We start from the raw sequence: 19,581 nt of genomic DNA, 5'->3' as shown, positions 1-19,581 counted from the left end.
TTCCATGCAAATGGAAATCAAAAGAAAGCTGGAGTAGCAATACTCATATCAGATAAAATAGACTTTAAAATAAAGAATGTTACAAGAGACTAGGAAGGACACTACATAACGATCAAGGGGTCAATCCAAGAAGATATAACAATTATAAATATATATGCACCCAACATAGGAGCACCTCAACACATAAGGCAAATGCTAACAGCTATAAAAGAGGAAATCGACAGTAACACAATAATAGTGGGGGATTTTAACACCTCACATACACGAATGGACAGATCATCCAGACAGAAAATTAATAAGGAAACACAAGCTTTAAATGACACAATAGACCAGACAGATTTAATTGATATTTACAAGACATTCCATCCAAAACCAGCAGATTACACTTTCTTCTCAAGTGCACATGGAACATTCTCCAGGATAGATCACATCTTGGGTCGCAAATCAAGCCTTGGTAAATTTAAGAAAATTGAAATCATATCAAGCATCTTTTCCAACCACAACGCTATGAGTTTAGAAATCAATTACAAGGAATAAAAACGTAAAAATCACAAACACGTGGAAGCTAAACAATACGTTACTAAATAACCAAGAGATCACTGAAGAAATCAAAGAGGAAATCAAAAAATATCTAGAGACAAATTACAATGAAAACACGATGATCCAAAACCTATGGGATGCAGCAAAAGCAGTTCTAAGAGGGAAGTTTATAGCAATACAAGCCTACCTCAAGAAACAAGAAAAATCTCAAATGAACAATCTAACCTTACACCTAAAGGAGATAGAGAAAGAAGAACAAACAAAACCCAAAGTTAGTGGAAGGAAAGAAATCATAAAGATCAGAGCAGAAATAAATGAAATAGAAACAAAGAAAATGATAGCAAAGATCGATAAAACTAAAAGCTTGTTCTTTGAGAAGATAAACAAAATTGATAAACCTTTAGCCAGACTCATCAAGAAAAGAGGGAGAGGACTCAAATCAATAAAATTAGAAATGAAACAGGAGAAGTTACAACGGACACCACAGAAATACAAAGCATCCTAAGAGACTACTACAAGCAACTCTATGCCAATGAAATGGACAACCTGGAAGAAATGGACAAATTCTTAGAAAGGTATAACTGTCCAAGACTGAACCAAGAAGAAATAGAAAATATGAACAGATCAATCACAAGTAATGAAATTGAAACTGTGATTAAGAATCTTCCAACAAACAAAAGTCCAGGACCAGATGGCTTCACAGGTGAATTCTAGCAAACATTTAGAGAAGAGCTAACACCCATCCTTTTCAAACTCTTCCAAAAAATTTCAGAGGAATTAACACTCCCAACCTCATTCTATGAGGCCACCATCACCCTGATACCAAAATCAGACAAAGATACTACAAAAAAAGAAAATTACAGACCAATATCACTGATGAATATAGATGCAAAAATCCTCAACAAAACACTAGCAAACAGAATCCAACAACACATTAAAAGGATCATACACAGTGACCAATTGGGATTTATCCCAGGGATGCAAGGATTCTTCAATATATGCAAATCAATCAATGTGATACACCATATTAACAAATTGAAGAATAAAAACCATATGATCATCTCAATAGATGCAGAAAAAGCTTTTGACAAAATTCAACACCCATTTATGATAAAAACTCTCCAGACAGTGGGCATAGAGGAAACCTACCTCAACATAATAAAGGCCATATATGACAAACCCACAGCAAACATCATTCTCAATGGTGAAAAACTGAAAGCATTTCCTCTAATCAGGAACAAGACAAGGATGTCCACTCTTGCCACTATTATTCAACATAGTTACGGAAGTCATAGCCACAGCAATAGAGAAGAAAAAAAATAAAAGGAATACAAATTGGAAAAGAAGAAGTAAAACTGTCACTGTTGGCAGATGGCATGATACTATACACAGAGAATCCTAAAGATGCCACCAGAAAACTACTAGAGCTAATCAATGAATTTGGTAAAGTTGCAGAATACAAAATTAATGCACAGAAATCTCTTGCATTCCTATACACTAACAACGAAGGATCAGAAAGAGAAATTAAGAGAACAATCCCATTCACCATTGCAACAAAAAGAATAAAATACTTAGGAATAAACCTACCTAAGGAGGTAAAAGACCTGTACTCAGAAAACTATAAGACACTGATGAAAGAAATCAAAGATGACACAAACAGATGGAGGGATACACCATGTTCTTGGATTGGAAGAATCAATATTGTGAAAATGACTATACTACCCAAAGCAATCTACAGATTCAATGCAATCCCTATAAAGTTACCAGTGGCATTTTTTACAGAACTAGAACAAAAAATCTTAAAATTTGTATAGAGACACAAAAGACCCCGAATAGCCAAAACAGTCTTGAGGGAAAAAAACGGAGCTGGAGGAATCAGACTCCCTGACTTCAGACTATACTACAAAGCTACACTAATCAAAACAGTATGGTACTGGCACAAAAACAGTAATATAGAGCAGTGGAACAGAATAGAAAGCCGAGATAAACCCATGCACCTATGGTCAAGTAATCTATTGCAGAGGAGGCAGTGATATACAATAGAGAAAAGACAGTCTCTTCAATGAGTGTTGCTGGGACAACTGGACAGCTACATGTAAAAGAATGAAATTAGAACACTCTCTAACACCATACACAAAAATAAACTCACAATGGATTAGAGACCTAAATGTAAGACCAGACACTATGAAACTCTTAGAGGAAAACATAGGAAGAACAGTCTTTGACATAAATTACAGCAAGATCTTTTTTGATCCACCTCCTAGAATAATGGAAATAAAAACAAAAATAAACAAATGGGACCTAATGAAACTTCAAAGCTTTTGCACCACAAAGGAGACCATAAACAAGATAAAAAGACAACCCTCAGAATGGGAGAAAATATTTGCAAACGAATCAATGGACAAAGGATTAATCTCCAAAATATATAAACAGCTTATGCAGCTCAATATTAAAAAAAAGAAACAACCCAATCCAAAAATGGGCAGAAGACCTAAATAGACATTTCTCCAAAGAAGACATACAGATGGCCAAGAGGCACATGAAAAGCTTCTCAACATCACTAATTATTAGAGAAATGCAAATCAAAACTACAATGAGGTATCACCTCACACCAGTTCAAATGGGCATCATCAGAAAATCTACAAAAAACAAATGCTGGAGAGGGGAGGGTGTGGAGAAAAGGGAACCCTCTTGCACTGTTGGTGGGAATGTAAATTGATACAGCCACTATGGAGAACAGAATGGAGGTTCTTTAAAAAACTAAAAATAGAATTACCATATGACCCAGCAATCTCACTACTGGGCATATACCCAGAGAAAACCATAATTCAAAAAGACACATGAACCTCAATGTTCAATGCAACACTGTTTACAATAACCAGGTCATGGAAGCAACCTAAATACCCATTGACAGAAGAATGGATAAAGAAGATGTGGTACATCCAGTGGAATATTACTCAGTCATAAAAAGGAATGAAATTGGATTATTTGTAGAGACGTGGATGGATCTAGAAACTGTCATACAGAGTGAAGTAAGTCAGAAAGAGAAAAACAAATATCGTATATTAACGCATATATGTGGAACCTAGAAAAATGGTACAGATGAACCGGTTTGCAGGGCAGAAATAGAGACACAGATGTAGAGAACAAACGTATGGACATCAAGGGGGGAAAGTGGTGGTGGTGGTGGTGGTGGTATGAATTGGGAGATTGGGATTGACATGTATACACTAATATGTATGAAATAGATAACTAATAAGAACCTGCTGCATAAAAAATAAAATTCAAAAATTAAAAAAAAATTAATTTGAGGAGAGTAGACACCTTCATCATTTTCAGCTTTATTTCATGCCTAAGTCATAACATGACTCTCCATTTATTTGTATCTTTGAAAATGTCTTTCAACAATGATTATACTTTTCTCCATAAAAGTCTCATATATCCTGTATTATATTTATTTTTGGTAACTTTTGATGTATGAATAATGGCATCTTTTTCTATTCCATTTTATAAATATTTATGGTTGATGATAACATGCTATTGACTTTTTTGTAGCATAGATATTACTTCCAACAAAACCATTATTTCTCTGTCAATTATCTCAGATTTTCTACATATGCAATTATATCATCTCCAGATAATAACAAGATTTGCATCTTCCTTTCCAGTTTCTGTTAACTCTTAGTTTTCTTTTTTTCTTGCTGTATTTGCCAGGATGCCCTTGAAGAATCATAGGGGTTATAACAAATGACCTTACCTTACTTTTATATGAATGGAAATGCTTTTAAAGTTAAAATAGGAAGTGTGATGTTTGCTTCTGAAAAATACCTTTTTCTTCAGGGTAAGGAAAATCCCTTTGATTCCATGTTTGTTAAGACTTTTTAAAAAAAAATCACAAATGATTATTGACTTTTATCAGACAACATTTCTGTTACTGTTAAAGTGATCATATGTTTTTTGTCCTTTATTCTATTATTGCAGTGGATTACAACAATACATCTTCTGATTCACAACATATTGTAATCCTGGGCTAAACTACCTTGTCATGGTGCATTAGTGTTTTTATACATTGCTGAATTTCCTTTGCTGATACTTTATTTATGAGTTTACACCTATAGTCACAAGTGATATTGGTCAATAGTTCACATTCCTTGTACTCTGTATTCAAGCCTATACCAGCCTCACAAACTGATTTGGGTAATTTCCCCTCTTTTTCTACTTTTTCATATAGTCTATATGAAACATGAGTTAGCTGTCTTTCCGAGGCCAAGCTTGGTATCTTTTGATTGAGGGTGACTTTTGACTACTGGCTTAATTTTTTTAATTATTAGTTTATTTATAGTTTCCATTTTTTATTCAGTCAACTTTAGCAGTTTTTACAGAAAATCATTTATTCATCCAAGCTTCCAAAATATTAGTATAAAACATGTATAGTATTCTTATTATTTTAAATTTAGTCTGTAGCCATATCACCCTTTCATCCTATATCTAGTTTATTTGTGATTCTTTCTTCTTTGTCAGTCTTACTAGAGTTTGAAGTATTAATAATCTTTTTTTTAAACTGGATTTCAGTTTTATTCACCCTTTCTATTGCTTCTTTGATTATACTTTTATTAATTTTTGCTATTTTTAATTATCTTGTGATTAAAAAAAATTACTTTCTGTTCCTTTTTCAACTTTTAAAAAGAAACCTCTTTTTTTTTCCCCCTCTTTGGCCATGCCATGAAGCATATGGGGTCTTAGTTCCCCGGGATTGAACCTGCGCCCCCTGCATTGGAAGCCCAGAGTCTTAACTGCTGGACCAGCAGGGAAGTCCCAAAACAAACTCTTAAGTTAGTTCTCTTAAATGTTTCTTCTTTTTAATAAATGCATTGAAGGATATAAATTTGCCTCTAAGTATGGCCTTTGCTGCATCACACAAGCTTTAATAAACTGCCCATTGACGTTCAGTTCTAAATATTTTGTGATTCTCCACTATACTTTCTTCCATAATTCATGAGTGTTTCATTCTAAGCTACAAACATTTAGGTTTTCAAACTCTCTTTTTATTGTTTGTTTTCAACTTAATTGTGTTTTATTTGAAGGCTGTGGTAAGAATAATTTAAATTCTTTGACAATTGTTGATATTTCCATCAAGACTTAGTACAGATACATTTTTGTAAATGTTCCATTTCACACATCATTTAATTGTCATAAAACCCCATGAGAAAAGGAGAGTAGGCAATGACTTCATTTCCAGATGAGGAAATTATGCATTAAGTATACCCAGAGCCTTGCCCATGGTCACATATTAATTGAAAGAGAGAATAAAGATGGAAGTCCATACTTTCTTCATTAAAATTTCTCTCAACTGATTTTCTTTTAATTAAAAAAAAAAAATTTCCCTCAACCGTTTACAGCAATACCCCTTCCGGATGAGCACGGACAGGGCAAGTATCAAGGTAGTGTTACATTTACACTTTGCATTTGATGTAAAAAGCAAAACAAAACAAAACACAACACTGCATCTAGGGACTTTCCTGATGGTCCAGTGGTTAAGACTCCAAGCTTTTGCTGCAGGGGACACGGGTTCGATCCCTGGTGGGGGAACTAATATCCCACATGCCACAGGGTGTGGCCAAAACCCAAAACCAACCAAACAAAAAACCACATGTATCACTTTTGTAACTTTATCGTGTTAGACAACAAAAAGTGAATGAGTAATTTAAAAGATCGAACTGGCTTTATTGAACGATTCATGAACCCAGCAGCAGCCCATCTAGCAAGCAGAAAGCAGCTTCATTGAGCTGCAGGAAAGGAAAGGGTTTTAAGGTGGCAGGGAGTGGGGGAGGGAGGATTATTAACAAAGAATGCGTTGTTGGAGGTGAGGTCACCCTTCTGGGGCGGGGTGGGGGGGGATTGGAGTGGGTCTATCAGTCAGATTACCCCCTAGTGCTGACCAGGAAATGCCAGGTTGATCGGTTAAACATCACATTCCAGGAAAAGCTGAAACTGTATTTGGGTTAGGTATTAAGTCTTGATCTACTGCCTTGGGGCCTAACACGATTGATTCCTTTTGAGGCCTATAGTTTCCTTCTTAACCGATGGAGGCGTGTGTGAGGAAGGGAGGAGACGGCCATCCTTCTCCACTTCGACATCCCCTACAAGCTTCGTGCTGAGGTTGGCTCCAGAAGGGTCCTCAGGGCTCTGGAAGGATTCACCCTCTCCTTGAACCTGGGTAAGGGAGGGTACTACCCCCCATCGCCAGTAGAGGGCGCAAGAAGCTGCCACGGGGATTAGTGTTTGGGGAGCTTGGGCTGCTCTCCGTGACTCTCAACCGTCTCCCCACGTTACAATCATCTGCGGGGCTTTTAAAAAATACTACTACCTGTGCAAAAATCTGAATAGTCATTTCTTTTTTTTCTTATTTCTTTTTTAATGCGTTTACTTATTTATTTTTGGCTGCGCTGGGTCTTCGTTGCTGTGCGTGTGGGCTTTTTCTAGTTGTGGCGAGCAGGGGCTACTCTTCGTTGCGGTGTGCGGGCTTCTCACTGCGGTGGCTTCTCTTGTTGCGGAGCAGGGGCTCTAGGCACGCGGGCTCAGTAGTTGTGGCTCATGGGCTGAGTTGCTCCGCGGCATGTGGGAATCTTCCCGGGCCAGGTATCGAACCCATGTCCCCTGTATTGGCAGGCGGATTCTCAACCACTGAGCCACCAGGGAAGTCCTGAATAGTCATTTCATCAAGGAAGATCTACAGACAGCAATAACACCCACGAAAATATGCTCAACATCTGCAGGGAAATACGAACCGAAACCAGAGTGCGGTTCCCCTGTGTACCCACGAGAATGGGCACAACTTAAAAGACCGAAGAACTTAGAGCTCTCAACCGCTGCCAGTGGGAACATAATTGCAAGAAGCACTTGGGAAAGGAGTTTGGCATTTTTTAAAAAAGTTAAACATGTACCTACCGTATGATCCATTCAATTTCCAGGCTTTCACCCAAGATAAATGAAAGCACATGTCCACACCAAGACTTGTATGGACGGTCACGGCAGCTCTATTGTAGCAGCAGAGTGGAAACTACCCAAATACCCGACAGGTGAATGGAGAACAAATGGTGGGCTATTTATGCAGTGGAGGGCGGGGCAGGAGGGTGACAAGGACACAAGGAGGGTTTGGGGCGACGGACACGTTCATGATCTGGATTGTGGTGGCGGTCCCGCCGCTGAGCACATTTGTCAAACTTCTCCAACTGTGCACTCAAGAAATGCACCGTGACTTTACCAAAGCAGCTCAAAAGCTCAAACACCAGCGATTTCATATGCTCCAACCTACATTTTTAATATTTTCACCCTCATCAAGCAGTAGTTGTTAAGAATTGTTGTAGAAGTGCTGAGCAAAGTCCTAAGAACAGTGACACTTCAGAATATTAGCACCGCAATATGGCAGTTTAAACACACTTCACTAACCATACTTTTCCTCCACCCCCACTCCCAAAGCCAGTAAATACTCTGAATGGTGCAAGGAAATATAACCGCAGTTAAAAGTAAACAATGAATTTTAAGTTGTTCGTTTGGTCCTTCCCATAAACGTCCATCCCATTTTCCCAGGTTCAAATTTAAGTTTAAGTTTAGATCTGCTTTTTCTCTTCTCAAAAGTAATGTGTATTCATTATAGAAAATATGAAAAATACAGGAAAACACAAACAAGACAATAAAAATTAAGTAGAACCCCACTATGTTTGCCCACTTCTTAAAACCTAAGACTCAGTCTGGTGGTAAGTTATTTTTAAAAATTAGCTTCAGGTTATAAATAGTTCTTTACAGTTTCCCTAAATTATTTGAGACCCATGTTAATATTTATTCAAGTAGCTTGAAGCTAGAATTAGTTCCTTAATCATTATAACTGGATCTCTTATGGAAATGTTTGTCCAGTGGTGCAATAAAAAGAACTTGCTCATGGAAAGAATAAAAAGCAATTGGAATGCAGATCTGAGCCTCTCTCCTCGCTGACTCTCAGATATGGTTCTAAAAGATTAGTGCCTGGAAAAAGATTTTCTTGTTCTGTCTTCTAATATACAGTTACCGATGGTCAGTTAGAGCCAGACAAATAGAGAATTAAATCAAATAAGAGGGGTAGAAGACAAGATAAATACGGCAGCCCGGGGATGGACCGAAAATCTGATAAGCTAACATATGAAAATAGTTGAGAGCCACACTGTGGATGAATTACTGAATATAAATGATGAGAGTCTCAAACCGGAGTTTTAGTGGCACAGTGCCTTTCTTTAAAGATGGGTGACAGCCAACAGGGTAGGGGCAGCCCTCCTACCTCTGGTGGGTTCACAGGAGGAGAGCACTGTTTTCAGATTCCCATCTGTTCCAACTGCAGTCCAAAACTCTAGTAAGCCTTTGGGAAATGAAAACACATTTATTTCCCATGGGTAGTCTAAAAAACACATTATCTCAGTCCGTTCAGGGAGCTATAACAGAATGCTACAGGCTGGATGTCTTATAAACAACAGAAATGTATGTCTCACAGTTCTGGAGGCTGGAGTCCAAGATCAAGGTGCTGGCAGATTCAGCGTCTGGTGAGGCCCACTTCCGCATTTGCCGGACTGTGTCCTCACATGGGGAAGAGGGACGGGAGTTCTCTGGGGTCCCTTTTATAAGGGCACTAATCTCATTCATGAGGGCTCCACCCTCACGACCCAATCTTCCCCCCAATGTCCCAACTCCTAATAGCAACACCATGCATGGGGTTAGGATTTCACAGTATGAATTTGGGGGTGGGGACACAAATATTCAGTCCACAGCAAGTATGTATCGTTAAGCCTTGGAAATGAAAAGTAAATTACAGAACAGAGCTCAGGAATCTTTGTCTGTTTCTACGGGGAAACGCTGAAACTCTGGCCTTCTGGAGGCATCGAGATCTCATTTAGACAACTCATTGAGCCTGGACCAGACGCCCCTGAGGAGTGGTCCTTCTGGTCAAACCCTAAGCAAGGTCTCTGTTAGTCCTGGAGGAACCCACTCAGCCTCACGGAGTGGGTATGAAGAGTATTTTAACCGGAGACAGCTGATGCAGAAAGAAGCCTTTTTGGAGCTTCCTTTATCTGGCTAAAGACAGCACTTTATTCCCTCTTGGGGGAAGGAGACTGACCCCTCACACAGGGATGAGAAATTGCACAAAGAAACATTATCACAGTTGCCACACCTCCCAGGTGTCCCCGTAAAGGCTCATGTGTCTCCCAACAGCAGCCCTTTCTGCCCCTCCCTTTCCCCTACTAAGTTGGTATATAAACCCCTATAGCCAGCGGCTCAGGGAGCCCCTTCATCTGAACAGACGCACATGTGTGTGAGTAAAAGTTGCTTTCTTTCCTCCTGTTAATCTGCCTCTTGTTAACTTTTCAGGCCCCCACCACTGACTCAGCGGTCCAGATTTCAAGGGGGTGTCCTGGGGCTGGCAACATGCCCCACGTTGGACCCTGAAGATGGCTGTGTGCTGCCCCATCTCTGTCCACGTGTGGGACTGTCTGATTGTCTCTTCCCTGTAAGGCCTCCAAATCTCATGGTGATGCAATCTAAGAAATTTACAGGAACCATGAAATCTTGAGATTAGACTGAATGGTTGCCTAAGGGTCCAGCTACAGCAGTGGTTTAAAATCCTGAGATGGGCGTCGCCATCCTCCTGTAGCCCCAATACCGTCATTGTTTCTTCTTTATTTTTCAGACCATCAGAAATTCTAGAGTCTTTAAGAAGGTCTGTTTTTACATGCCTACTCTTGTCAGGATTTAGGTTTGATTACAGTGCAGCCCAAGTTCTATTCCAAGGAAAGCTAGGTAACTTTATATGCAACAGAAGTTTCAGGGCACGAAGACTTATAGGATACTTAAACGTATGGCCAATTTATTTAAAAAGCAAACCCCCGTACAATGGAATATTACTCATCCATAAAAAGGAACGAAATAGTGCCATTTGCAGAGATGTGGATAGACCTAGACTGTCATACAGAGTGAAGTCAGTCAGAAAGAGAAAAACAAATATCGTATAATATCACTTATATGTGGAATCTATAAAAATGGTACAGATGAACTTATTTGCAAAGCAGAAATAGAGACACAGATATAAAGAACAAACTTATGGACACCAAGTGGGGAAAGGGGGGTGTGGGATGATTGTGAGATTGGGATGGACATATATACACTATTGACACTATGTATAAAATATAACTAATGAGAACCGACTATACAGCACAGGGAACTGTACTTAATGCTCTGTGGTGACCTAAATGGGAAGGAAACCTAAAAAAGAGTGGATATATGTACCTGTATAACTGAGCCACTTTGCTGTACGGCAGAAACTAACACAACATTGTAAAGCAACTATACTCCAATCAAAATTTTTTTAAAAAAGCAAACCCCCATGATCAAGGGTAGGTCCTGGGGAGGCTGTGTAGGCAGGAAGGTGAGAAGGCCACGGGATGGATTTTCACAAAGAAGGAAGTGGGAAACAGGGTCAAAGGCCAAAGATGGGTTGGAAGACTGAGTGACCGTTAGATGGGTCACTGGTGATGAAGAGCATGGGGGAGCCGGCTCCTTTTAGGAGGCAGCACGACTCAGCGCTACGGAGCTCTGTGACCATGGAGAGGACGGAGCGGGAGGGAAGCAGCCTGCATGGCATCCCCGAAGATGGAGCTGAGCGTCCAACCAGGATCAGAAAATGAGTCACGTCCACGGTGGGAAGTGAAATATCCCCAAGTGGGCGTATCCACACGAGACCAGGAAAAGCGATGCTTTCCCAGAGGATGAAAAGCCCTCTCTGCTCCTGTCCTCCGAGATGCCGACAAACGGTGAGCTTGAAGAGGTGACAATGGACGGATGAGCACAGTTTGGAAGACTTTCAAGTACAAAGTTTAAAAAAGTTCAAAAGGCGGATCAGTTACTGAAAAATCAAAAGCAACTAATTTCAGTTCCTGTTCTGTCTGGTTGGGGAAATTCACGTTGTTTCGCAAGAGGAAGTTGAGCAGTTAAACCCGAATATTAGATTACAGGAAAGGACTGAGGAATGTCTGAACGCAGATGATCGCCAGGTCTGGGGCAACGTCAGCAGGGATGTTGACCTGCTGAGCAAACGCTGCCCTGCCTGTGAACAGAGCAGGAGTGGCCCGTCTGCTGATGAGAGACCATGGCCGGAGTCGCTGGTGAGATCAGTCCAGGTGTTAGCAGGGGTGTCAGGCTTGAGCTGCTCAGACGCACCTGGGGGGCTTGAGAAAACCCCAGACCTGGGCCCACCCAGAGTTTCTGAGTCAGTGGGTGTGTGGTGGGGTCAGAGAGTTCCTGTGTCTAGATGCCTGGTGCTTTGAGACCTGGGGCCTGGCCCAAGGGATACCCTCCCTGTAACCAGGTTCTAAGACCCGACTAGGACCACAGGGAACAGCCAGACACCAAGGACCCCAGGCTTAGAGGAAAGCAGAAGAGGCGTCCCGTGTCCAGGAGCGCCCAGGTGAAACCATCCATTTGGAGAGAAAAGGGGCTTCTCCGCCTGTGAGCAGAGATGGAGGTGTGGTGGAAACCAGAGGGGTTGCTCAGCTCACACCCGCACCCATACCTGCACCCACACCTGCACCACACCCGCATGCACACCTGCACCACACCCGCACCCACACCTGCACCCACACCTGCATGCACACCTGCACCACACCCGCACCCACACCTGTACCACACCCGCAACCACACCTGCACCCACACCTGCACCTACACCCACACCTTCAGCCACACCTGCACCCACACCCACACCCACAGCTGAATTCACACTAACACACCCACATCCACACCTGCACCACACCCGCACCCACACCTGTACCACACCCGCACCCACACCTGCACCACACCCGCACCCACACCTGTACCACACCCGCACCCACACCTGCACCACACCTGCACCTACACCCACACCTTCAGCCACACCTGCACCCACACCCACAGCTGAATTCACACTAACACACCCACATCCACACCTGCACCACACCTGCACTCACACCTGCACCACACCTGCACTCATACCCACACCTGCAGCCACACCTGCAGCCACACCTGCACCACACCTGCACCACACCTGCACCCACACCCACACCCACAGCTGAATTCACACTAACACACCCACATCCACACCTGCACCACACCTGCACCCACACCTGCACTCACACCTGCACCACACCTGCACCACACCTGCACTCACACCCACACCTGCAGCCAGGCCCATGGCCCCAGGGAAGAAGAGGCTGAGGCCTGATGGAGGAAGATGGAGCCCGGCAGCAGTGCTGCCCTCCAACCCTTCTTTCTTTGTCCTGAAGCCCCTTCAAAGTCCTTCTGGGGGCACATGTCCTCCAGGACCAGGTCCCGAGTTGGAGATCAGTCAGGAGGCAAGCATAGACCAAGCTGATCTGTTACAGAAACGAGGGAGGAAGACGCACAGCCCTGTGTCCAGACTTCGGCCCACAGGGAGCGCTGTGGCAGTGACAGGGCAGCGGGCACAGGGCTTCTGCCAGCAGCACCAGGATGCCCCGCAGAGCCAGGCCCACCTTGATCTCGCACGTCCAGCCTCCAGAATCGCGAGATGAACGTCTGCCGTTTAAGCCGCCCAGCCTGTGATACTTGTTACAGCAGCCCGGGCAAACCTCTACACCAGGGAAAGGAAGTCAGCCTCTTGTCCCCAAGGGAACTGCGGTCTGTTTGGGAAAAGAAACATAAAGACCAGCATCCCAGACCGAGAGATCCTGCAACCAGCGTTGGGACAGAACCGATGAGCCACAGTCTGGGGGTCTACGTATGGGATCACCCAGATTTGGATCAAGCAGACTAGAGGTAGAAAGAATGGAATGACTTGGAAGAAACCATGAAGGAAGAGGCTGTAGCGCTGATCCTGGACCAGTCACGTGATTTGTGGGCAGGAATCATCCTGACATTTCCCTGAAGTGTGTGTGATCGAGGGCAGGGATAGCAGTGTCTATGCAGAGGGCGGAAGCCGGGCAGATGGTGCGGAAGACGGAATCTGTGATCTCCCCTCTGTACTGGCTGCCACCACACGCTTTATATTTAACAAGATTCTCTTTTTGTCAGAAATCTACCATTTGGGGAGTCTGTCTTGATTTGACTCCCATTTCTATAAAATTCCATTCAATTTGCTTTGCAGTTTTAGGATAATCTTTACGATATGTGGAAAATGAGCTGTTAGAAAGCGACAGTGTTGAATTAGATGGAAATATTTTCTGAAATCTAAGAAGTGGTCTCGGCAGATTGTTGATATAAACTACCAGCCGGTATAGCAGCTATTTGATCATGACAGCTTTGGGTATCTTGTTTTACTCTTTTCAAGCGTTTGAAGAAATTTTTCAATGTTCCCCATTAGGTACCCCTCTCCCCGCAATCTGGGTGTAGATGTTTCAGCCTAACAGTCTTTCTGTAAGTTTGGTTCCCCCAGCAGCCCTGCCAAGGGTCCAGATTCCGAACCCTGGAATGTTGGGGTGTGAGCCTTCCAGCAGGTGCAGCCCTGGGAGCACAGCTGGGGATCCGGCCCTCAGATCATCAACTTGACTTCTGCGAAGGGAAGAGGATGAAGGGAATTCTAAGAGAAAGAAGAGCAGAAACTCGAGTGGGGCGGGTGTTGGAAAATGAAAAGTGAAACAGACTCGATAAACATCCACTATTTCCCGCCCAAGCTGGGGTAAGGTTGGAGTCCCCAAGGGCCTGATTCATCCTGTTGACTGTGGTGGTGCTGGCCAACGGGGTGCTAGTTGAATTGAGGGGGGTCCCACAGAGGAGGGGTTGAGGGACCTGACATTTACTGTGCACCTGCTGTGTAGAGGATCACATGTCACAACAACACCGAGAGGGACAGTATCGTCCACATTTGATAGATGAGGAAACCAAAGTGCATGACGATTAGGAAATATTTGCCCGGAGTCGCTTACTTAAAAAGTGGCCAATCTGGATTTCAGATCTAGCTCTTCTCATGCTCTTCCCTTTCACTCAGCTGACACCAGGCCTTTAGCAGGAAATCTAGTGGATCAGATGGTTATTGAAATGGCCAGAAACTATGCAAGAGAAGTTGGTAGATTTGGTTACTTACAAATAAAAAATAATATTTGCATGTTAAAAAAAATCACCATAAGCAAGGTTGACATAGTTATGTAAACAAATATATACATATAAGCTTTGTATATGTATATATCATAGAACCTTATTTACATATGTTTATAATTTACGTATGTTTTGTATTTATATATATTTGAAATTTATTTACATATAATACACATATGACCCCCAATTTTTAATTTTGAAGACTGTCAAAACTATAGTAGCGCCCTAACTGAAAAATGGATCCGAGTTATAAATAGGCAAGTAACCAAAGAAAAACCACTAATGACCAATAGATTTTTTTTGCCTAATTTCTCTCTCTTTTTTTTAATTGAAGTATACAGTTGATTTACAACATTGTGTTAGATTCAGGTGTACAGCAAAGTGTTTCAATTATATATATAAACAAAATATAATTTTTTAAATTTATTGAAGCACAGGAAACTATATTCAATATCTTAATTCTTTCTTCTGGCCTTGGTTCGAGGCTTGTGGGGTCTTAGTTCCCTGACCAGGGATTGAACCCGGGCCACGGCAGTGAAAGCACCAAGTCCTAACCACTGGACGGCCAGGGAAATCCTTTTTTTTTTTTTTTTTTTCCCAATATCTTGTAATAACCTATAATGGAAAAAAATCTGAAAAAGAGTGTGTGTATATATATATATATATATGTATATATATATATATTAGGATACATACTGTTAGGACATAACAGCCCAACCTGCTCTATCCACCCTGAGGGGGGCATCTTCAGCCGCTGGTGGACAATTTCGAGGACAACAGCTTCTATATGAATCACTTTTGTTCTTAAGCAGATGTGGGTTCTGCAGATGTGAACTAAAGGGAGGGGAATCAGTATTTTACGGATGTAAATGTTGGGGACATGGGCCAGATGGCACGGCACAGGGTAAAACCTCAAGATTAGACACATGCCCTTTGCCAAGAGCCAGCTGTGTGACTCTGAGAAAGTTCCTAACACTCTGAGAGATTTATAGGTAATGAACCCAATACGCAGTAGGTGACTAATAAATAGTAGTCACTATTTTATGTGGGACGAAGAGGAGATTTCCACAATATTTATAAAATCTCATTAGATATGTTTCAAAATAATTAGTGAGTGATGTTCACTTCTGAGACATCTATTTTATTTATTTTTAAAAAATTAATTAATTTATTTAGTTAATTTATTATTTTTGGCTGTATTGGGCTTTTGTTGCTGCGCGCAGGCTTTCTCTAGTTGCGGCGAGAGGGGGCTACTCTTCGTTGTGGTATGAGGGCTTCTCACTGCAGTGGCTTCTCTTGTTGTGGAGCACGGGCTCTAGGCGCATGGGCTTCAGTAGTTGTGGCGCGCAGGCTTCAGTAGCTGTGGCTCGCGGGCTCTAGAGCGCAGGCTCAGTAGTTGTGGCGCACGGGCTTAGTTGCTCCGCGGCATGTGGGATCTTCCAGGACCAGGGCTCGAACCCATGTCCCCTGCATTGGCAGGCGGATTCTTAACCACGACGCCACCAGGGAAGCCCTCTAAGACATTTAATGATGAATCCTAAAGTGCATCGGTATTATTCTAGAGCAGCAGTTCTAAATTGAAGGCAATTTTGGCCCAGGGAACACTCGGCAGTGCCTGGAGACATTGATTGGTTGTCACAATGGGGAACGTGATGGTGTCACTCCTCCTGTCTAGTAGGTAGAGGCCAGGGGGCAATGCTGAACATCCATTGGACACCTGCCACCACTGAATTATCAGGTCCAACACGTCAGTGTGCTGAGGTCGGGAAGCCTCGCTCTAGTGATGGACGGCTGCTCCTCTAGACCTGAGCAGATGGATGTGGTGCCCACCTGTCCAGATGCTAGCTCCTGGCTCCTCTCTCTTTCCCTCCCTCCCTCTCCTCCTTCTTTTCCCTCTCCCTTCCCACCCCCTCCCACCCTTTTTATTCCACGTCTAATCCACACCAAATACTGTACGTTCCACCTGCAAAATACATCCAGAATGTAAACAACGCTGATCACTCCTCTGCCGCCACGCTGATCCCAGCCACCATCGTCTCTCCCTGATGTCCCTGCACCTGCTATGGCCACCTCAACACAGCAGGAAGGTGTTAGGACACATCATGTCTCTTCTCTGCTCAGAGGCCTCGGGCACCCTTCCACCTGGTTCAGAGTACAAGCCACAGCCCTCATCACGACCACAGGTCCCAATGACCTTCTCTGGCCACTCGCCCCCCTTCCTCATGGGCCTGGTGTCCAGCTCACCTGCTCTGTTCCCTGCTCTGTACTCCCATGGAGCCCACCAGGAAGGCTTCTGCCTCAGGGCCTTTGCACTCACTGCTCTCTGTACCTGAACCCTTCCTCTTCCAGATAACTGCATGTTTAACTCCTAACCTCATTCTAATGCTCCAGAAACTTCATCTTTGCAGACATCCTGTTCAAAACTGAACCCCTGCATCCATCCCCAGGCCTCGCTCTCTATCCACCTTCCCTGCTCAGTTTTTCTCCATCAAACATTTAATAACTGTCTAGGACACTATATATTTTGCTTGTTTATTTTGTTGGCTGTCTTTCTTACTGCTCTAGCCCTAGGTCAGGGCTTAGAGCTTAGCTTCTCAACTCCTATCTGCTGAACAAAGACATGTACATAGCCAGGGTTTGCTTGTTTGTTTGTTTAAGAGGAAAGTACTTTAAAAGATAGAATTGCTCCACAACAAAGTACCTAAAAACTCCCAAGCCACTTTGCAAAATCCAACAGAAGCGACCACATTTGCTTATTTCCTTTATTGTAACTTTGGACAGTCCCAGAATTGTTCAGTTTGCATCTATTTAAAAAGGAACTACAGGGACTTCCCTGGTGGTGCAGTGGTTAAGAATCCGCCTGCCAATCCGCGCGCCACAACTACTGAGCCCACGAGCCACAACTACTGAAGCCCACGTGCCTTAGAGCCCATGCTCCGCAACGTTAGAAGCCACTGCAATGAGAAGCCCGCGCACCGCACCGCAACGAAGAGTAGGCCCTGCTTGCCACAACTAGAGATATGAAGCAATGAAGACCCAAAGCAACCAAAAATAAATAAATAAATTAAAAAAAAAAGGAACTACATAATTTTCTTGGCCTTGGGCACCTTTCATCTAAGCAATCGGTAAAAGGATTACCCTGTTAGGTCAGTGGTTTAAATGCAGGCAGAAAAAACACTGCACTCGGGATGAGAGTGGCTAGTTTAAACAGACTTTTAACCTTTTAACTTCTTCCTCAGTCCTACTTCCTGAAAAGGAATCAGTCTTCAAGGCGTTTTATAGGAGTGGTTGAAATTTGATATGGAGATATTCTCCTGGTTAAATTTAGTTTTTCAAAGTGTTGGACAATTAAAAAAATTTTTTTTAAACAAACTTGCTGAGTGAATTCCGTCACGTGCCAGGCAGCGGGCTAGGTGCTGCGATCAGCACTGCCCCTCAAATCCTGCTCAGAAAACACCGGTGTTTCAAGTGGGGACAGCTTTCAGCAAACCAACACGTTTATTCAAACACACACTGATCAAGCGGGGACTGAGTTCCAGTTCTAGGCACTTGGGAGACACCAGAGAAAGGCACAAAAAGCCGCGCCCTCATGGGCTTACGTCCACAGGTTTACTGAATGAGGGAGCCGCCCAGAAAGGTCTAGTGAGCTGGGGGATACAAAATTAGCTTAAAAGACGGTCCCCCTCCCTAGGGAAATTTAAACTACCAGAGGAGCGAGGTGTGGAGCAGGGTTGGTGGTGACGTTTGCCCGAAATCCCTTCTGGCCTCACCGGGATGGTGAATTCATCCACTGTGTCCTGACTCAAAGCTTTCTTGAGCAACTATTATGTGCTGGAGACTTCACCAGGCCGAGTGAGGAGCAAAACAGAAACAGTCCCTTCCTCATGCCCCTTACTTTCCAGAGAGGGATACTGCACGGAGAATAAGCAGCGTAACTCTATTGGAGTGGTGAGAAAATAAAGCTGGGTAAGGACTTGGAGGGAAAGGGGGCGGGAGAGGTACTGTAAAAAGCTTGGGAGGGGGTGGGCAGTAACGGTGGGCAGAGCTCCGATTTGCGGGGCAGGAAACACGGAGCAAGGCAGGAGTTGCGCAAGGCCGGTCCTCCTCGGCTGAGACGCCCTCACCCCACCCGCGCGCGTCTGAGTCTCAGCGCGCCGCCCACGACTTCTGCAGGGAACCCGAGGACTCGGCGCGGCCTCGGCAAACAGCGCCCCCCGGTGTTCACACTAGAGCATCACCATCGTCTCAAATAAGTACCGAGTCCCACAGGCCGAGTGTGTTAGAAGCATTTCGAGGTTCACTCCATGAAAGAAGGAAGATGGAAAGATTTCGTTAGTCGTCATCGCAACTGCCAAAGTCAAATTTTCACTCCCAAGTTTTAAGTGGCGTTGGCTGTCCACTTCTCAAATAGAAAACAGCATAATCGTCTTCTTGCCAAAGTGAACGGAACAAAACAAAAACGACACTAGCAAGCGCCCCCCCCGTCCTAATCACTAACAGTCGGAGGACGGGTCCTCGCAGACCCTCACTCCAGAAAAACTCATTGCGCCCGGCCCCGGGGCCACACTTGCACCCACGGAGGAGGAGAGCCTGGAGGGCCGGGCTGGAGCGTATCCCCCGCGGGACTCTGAGGTCAGCAGGCCCGGGCCGCGTCCCTGCGCTGCGTCCACCCCCGACCCGCCTCCTCGGACGCAGCTCTCCATCCGCCAGCCGCCCCGACCTGGTGCCCGACTTGGCGCTCCTACCTGCCTGAGTCTTCCCATCGCTTCGCGGCGGAAAGCACCGCCCGCCCCGGGGAAAGGTCGCGGGTCCGCCCACGATCCAGGTCCACCTGCGCGGGCGGGGGCCAGGTGCGGCGCGCTGTGCGCGGCGCGCGGCGCGGGCGGGACGTGGGGGGCGGGGCCCGAGGCGAGGCCCGGG

General features: G+C 44.0%; 1 protein-coding gene across 1 annotated transcript in view; it reads right to left on the bottom strand.

The window, feature by feature from the left end:
- The window catches only part of NAXD (NAD(P)HX dehydratase), a 43,152-nt gene extending 23,627 nt beyond the window's left edge, over nucleotides 1-19,525 (bottom strand). The window contains exon 1 of the mRNA XM_060288048.2: nucleotides 19,407-19,525. The gene's annotated coding sequence lies outside the window, so the exon portion shown is untranslated. The remainder of the gene's footprint in view (nucleotides 1-19,406) is intronic.
- Between the last annotated feature and the right edge of the window lie 56 nt (nucleotides 19,526-19,581).

This window comes from Globicephala melas, chromosome 18 (assembly GCF_963455315.2).
Source record: "Globicephala melas chromosome 18, mGloMel1.2, whole genome shotgun sequence".
In the NCBI taxonomy this organism is placed as follows: domain Eukaryota; kingdom Metazoa; phylum Chordata; class Mammalia; order Artiodactyla; family Delphinidae; genus Globicephala; species Globicephala melas.
Note: the sequence above shows the minus strand (reverse complement) of the source record. Positions and strands in the feature narration are given on the sequence as shown.